The sequence below is a fragment of the Melitaea cinxia genome, chromosome 17 (assembly GCF_905220565.1).
Source record: "Melitaea cinxia chromosome 17, ilMelCinx1.1, whole genome shotgun sequence".
Taxonomy (NCBI): Eukaryota; Metazoa; Arthropoda; class Insecta; order Lepidoptera; family Nymphalidae; genus Melitaea; species Melitaea cinxia.
In genome coordinates, this window is record NC_059410.1 from 6,724,340 (window position 1) to 6,729,811 (window position 5,472).

At 28.7% G+C, this 5,472-nt stretch overlaps 2 long non-coding RNA genes across 2 annotated transcripts; both read right to left on the bottom strand.

The window, feature by feature from the left end:
* Positions 1 to 523: 523 nt before the first annotated feature.
* Positions 524 to 1,198, bottom strand: LOC123661565. Its single transcript, XR_006744356.1, has 2 exons — positions 900 to 1,198; positions 524 to 743 (listed from the first exon to the last, which is right to left on the bottom strand). It is a non-coding gene; the product is annotated as an uncharacterized LOC123661565 (long non-coding RNA).
* Positions 1,199 to 2,213: 1,015 nt separating this feature from the next.
* LOC123661616 lies at positions 2,214 to 3,175 on the bottom strand. The gene is made up of 3 exons (XR_006744365.1): positions 2,794 to 3,175; positions 2,500 to 2,708; positions 2,214 to 2,405 (listed from the first exon to the last, which is right to left on the bottom strand). It is a non-coding gene; the product is annotated as an uncharacterized LOC123661616 (long non-coding RNA).
* Positions 3,176 to 5,472: the final 2,297 nt, after the last annotated feature.

Consider the following 5,472-nt stretch of genomic DNA (forward strand, 5'->3'; position numbering starts at 1 on the left):
TATGTATATTTAAAATAACATATTATATATATTTAACTTAACATAACATAACAATACACTTTATTGTGCACTTAAACAGAAATAAAACTTATTCGATGGAAAAAAAAAACATATTTATTTCCATTTATTTTTTCAAATGTATTATTTATTTTTGTTTTTACTTTAAATATCAATTATTTTTATGTTATAGTTAATAATAATAATGATTGTTATTAAATATTATGAATTAATTTTTCTTTTTGTTTGCTTGGCAAAATATTTTACACAGCAAAAAAAATAGTTCTTTTTATTTATCTTCATTAGATGGTAGTTTTTGATCCTGGATACCCTGTACCCATTCCAATCTTTATTATTATATTAGCATTATTCAATACTGCAGACAATGCTTGATGGAATTTATTATCGAAAAAACTTTTATTTCTTGATACTTTTCGAATCAAAATTTAAATTAATCATGTACGTAATTAAATTAGTCATAGTAAAAAATAATTATTATTATTAGGTATAAAATAATAACATATAATTAAGAAATAATTAATTAGGTATCAATGATAGTAATTCTGCACTATATAATGATTAACATACTTTTTATAGAAGTGAAAAAGTCGTATCTTTGAAAATTTTTTTTTGAAGTTGCTTTAACTGCTACATATGACATCTCTTGATATATAAACACGAGTAATATTTCCCATATTACGGGTAAAAGTATTTTTTCCATCAAGAGAAAAGTATATACGTTTATTCTGGAAAAGAAAATTTATTATAATTATTTGTATGATTAATTAATTATTATGATTAGCATTATATCAAATATGACAATTTCAATATTGTCAGATAGAGCAACTATATTAGATCTTTCATATATTTGTATATAAGAATATAGTTTATTAAAAACTTACCATTTTATTTTTATATTTTTGGCCTTTTAATTTTTCATTGAGTTTATCAAAATAATATCTTCCATTGTTGATAGCGGAAATTCTAATTTTTGGACCACTGGATTTCCTTCAGGATCTGTTAATAAACTGAAATCTAACAGCTGAGTACTGTTATTTTTTTATTTCAGATAGGATTTGGGAACGTCAGCAGATATGGCCTTTTAAAGCTAATTGTTTTGATAGACTGTTATAATTATGTTTGATACATTCCAGCAAAGAATCTGTTGAAAATAAATTATATAATATTTTTTTTTAACTAACACAATGATTTAAATTTCAAAATTGTGACACTGATGTAAATATAAATATTGATAGATAAATATTATCACGATTACAACACTCCACAATTTCAGAATGGAATCTATATTATGATTTTGTAAATAATTATAATAAGTATAGATATCCTAATAAATTAAAAACAATATATATTTTTTTCTTACCACTGGATACAGTATTTTTTGTTGATGATGATCTAGCTGGTAATATATTCATTTCAGCTTCTGTTTCAGATTTATGATGATGATGAAAAGGGATTATCAGCAATTGTTGCTAATGTACTGTCTTCATGTGCTATTTCCATATGCATATTTATGTCCTTCAAATTCGAGTTGATTTTTCTTATTTTTCTACGTTTAGTTGATGGTGATGATGAAGATGATCAAGGTAGTATGGTGTAGATTATAAACTAATTTTTTTCCTTTTTTTTGAGCCAACTATGTAGTTAGTACTGTCATTAATTCGTTTTTTTTTAGTTTCATTATTTATTTTCGTAGGTTTACATAACAATGACGGTGGTGATGAAGATAGATAGATAGATAGATACTCTTTATTGTACACAACAACAATCAACACAATAACATATTACAAATAAAAATAAAACAGTGTACAAAGGCGGTCTTATCGCTAGAGTAGCGATCTCTTCCAGACAACCTTTGGGCATATAGGACACAGCGTAGTGAAAAAGCGGAAGATATCGAAGACACTATTGATGTAGATGACCATTCGAGACTATGTTTTTAGGCTTGTTTCTTCACAATTTTTTGGTTACATTTTTATGGCTTTTATTTCTTAGGTTCTAGTGGAATGAAAAAATTTGAAATAAAATTTCAGTATTATAACTTAATTGATAGTATAAAAATTAACGATTAAAAATAAATTTATATCAATTAATATATATCCCTTGTAAAAAAAAAAAACATTAGTAAAAAAACTATTAGAAATTAATCAACAATATTTACATTTTAAATAATAAATATTACCTGTAATTTCAGTGGGTTCGTCAGTTAACTCTAAAGCTATTTGGCTAAATATATTATCTATTTTTAATCAATCCTTTGCTAATGCTTTTAATTTGAAAGTTTTTTCAACAGCAGCCGCTTTTGCATTACCAGACTACTCATTATTGGTAGAGAAGAATAGGGGTTCTTTTTAATCTTATTAATTTTTCCTCTGCCTCTTCCATTGTTTCTGATAATATTAATTGTAATTATGAATTACTTTCTTATTATTATGACAATGAAATAGCAATTCTTAAAAATCTATAATTTAAATAATAATTTACCTGCTGGGCCAGTTATTTGAACATAAAACGTTGGCCATGTCGGTCAGACCCTTCACAATGTTTAACTATCGTTTGTAATAATTTACAATACTTAGTACTTTTTAACAATGATTCAGGCTATTTACATCCGGTACCACGATATTCAATATATCAATTTCTTTATTGGACGAATCATTTAAAAATAAAACTAATGCATACATAAAAGCCATCTGAAAAAAACAGATTATTGAAATAAAAAATTATTTTAAAAATAGTAAAGAATTGTAATGTATTTTTTCAATGATTTTTACTAACCTTAAATGTTTTACGTAATTAAACATAAAACGAAGCTTTACACACAACACAAATTTTTATCTAGCTAAATTAGTCCACAAGTTCGTATTTTGTACACAATACACACCGAGTTAACGTCTAGAGAGAAGTTTATAGTACACTTTTTTTTTGTTTAACACAATATTAATATGGTTCAGTTTTTGTATTGAACTTATTTAATCTTGATATTATTTACATTAATATGCTAATCGACAAATAACTTTTAAGTTATATAAAAATATAATTATACACTGATATACACTATATTAGATATATTACACTATATTAGACACAAAGATTAATACACTGAAACACTGATGTGACTGATGTGCGTCTTAACGAAGAACACTGTGAACAAGATTCGACATGTTGCTTCGTGACGTCACGCGTTGTCGCTTATTATTTCGTTCCTTAATATGTTGTATTTATATTAATATTTTCGTTAATTTTTATTTATTGTATATAATTCAATACAAGATTATATTATGTTATATTCGTTATTATATTCATGTTATTTAATAGAAATTAAAGGCAGTTTTTTATATATAATATACTCAATTGACTGGAAGTGAAGTGACCTATGAATAACAAATTAACAAACAACTAAAGACTATCAAATTGTGCTTGTAATACAATAAATGAATAAATCGATCATAATTATGATAAAAATAACTTTACGTCATGTAATTATTGTTTCTATAAATTTAATGAAAAACGGAAATAAAAATAGTATCTAATTAAGTCGAAATCTTGGAATTGAATTTCAAATCAAGAGTAAAAAAATATAACTCTGTTCATTGATTTATTTATTTTTTGACGGCTATCTTAAAATTTAACTATGCACGCGTTAGTGAAATTTAATAAAGTCTAAATAACAGATTAGTATATAATTATGTGGCTAGGTCTAAATCTGGCTAATCAGGCAGGGTTTATATCAAGAGTTATGGAGCAAAAATACTTGGAAAATCACATACCTACCTACTTATTTATCTAACAAATTTAGAATACAGAACAAACACACAGTTTTTTTCTGTATTCTGAGTTAACAAATTAGGTACGAAACTACAGTAAACTGATATAGTTAATAATAGGCATTTAAAGTAGTTTTTGAGTAAAAATTAATATTTAGGTCATACTTTTCTTAAACGGCCTCAAATTTATGGGGTGAAATGGGGGTGAGGGGGTAAAGGGTGGTGGGGAGGGTGGGTTTTTTACCCCCCCGTAGTGTGCTTTTCGCGTAAACCCCGTGGTTACGAAGATATCGTGTTTGAAGTTTTGAGATTAACTTTACGTGATTCAGAGATATTATCAGATTGATATCAGAGCGGGCCGAGCTAGTAATATAATAAATACTTATATAAAAATATAATAAATTTAGATATACTTAAATATATAAATATAAGCGGGTGGAAGATTACGATTATAATAGTTATTATTATGTACTCAGCTATATGGTATTTACTAGACTAATAATATTAAACGATTAGATTCATTAAAATTTTTGGTCAAAAATATCTTGAATTGAATTAAATTGTTATTTATTCCATTGTTGACTAATAAATTTTATGCTGGCTGAGTTCAGTTGAAAAAAATTAACACCAGATTAATCTGATTTGATGCAAATACGACTTAAATCATCTTCATCATTTCAGCCGATCACAGATCCACTGCTGGACATAGGCCTCCATAAGTTCACGCCAAAAATGGTGTGAACTCGCGTGTTTTGTCCATAGTCACCACGCTGGGCAGGCAGGTTGGTGACCGCAGGGCTGGCTTTGTCGCACCTAAGACGCTGCTGCCCATCTTTGGCCTGGGTGTTTCAAAGTCAGCGGTTAGATGGTTATCCCGCCATCGGTCGGCTTCTTAAGTTCCAAGGTCGTAGTGGAACTGTGTTATCCCTTAGTCGCCTCTTACGACACCCACGGGAAGAGAGGGAGTGGCTATATTCTTTACTACCTAGGCTGTTCTTATTTGATCTAGACCTGGTCCTGATGCAGTATGCCTTACCACACTTAGTTATATTTTACATCAGGCTACCCTCGCCTGGACCGGACCTGGTCCTGATGAAGTATGCCTTACCATACTTGGTTGTATTTTACATCAGGCCATCCTTGTCTGGACAGGACCTGGTCCTGATGAAGTATGCCTTACCATACTTGGTTGTATTTTACATCAGGCCATCCTTGTCTGGACCGGACCTGGTCCTGATCCAGTATGCCTTACCATACTTGATTATATTTTACATCAGGCTATCTTTGTCTGGACCGGACCTGGTCCTGATAGAGCTTGCCGGATCAGGCGTACCTTATTCTATCCTGATCCGGTCCAGATACATGATCTGGTTGAGCCTGACCTTTTTTCTACTCGGGATACTATTAAAGTATTATTATTCATTAAATTATATTTATTTTAATTTTGTATGACAAAGTTTTAACATTTGAATTTATACTATGTTGCATGTGAACCTGTTCAGAACTAAGATTAATAATAAATTTATACATTCGTGTGCAAGATAGTTCTATCTAAGTTTCCGACTACTAGAGTTGCGCAATAGTTCGGTTCCTTTCAAACTGACTAAGCTAAAACGTTTGGCAGTTTACTTTGATAAGCTAATTGTCGACATTTCTTATTTAATATTCGTTTCAAAGTTGTATATAGCTT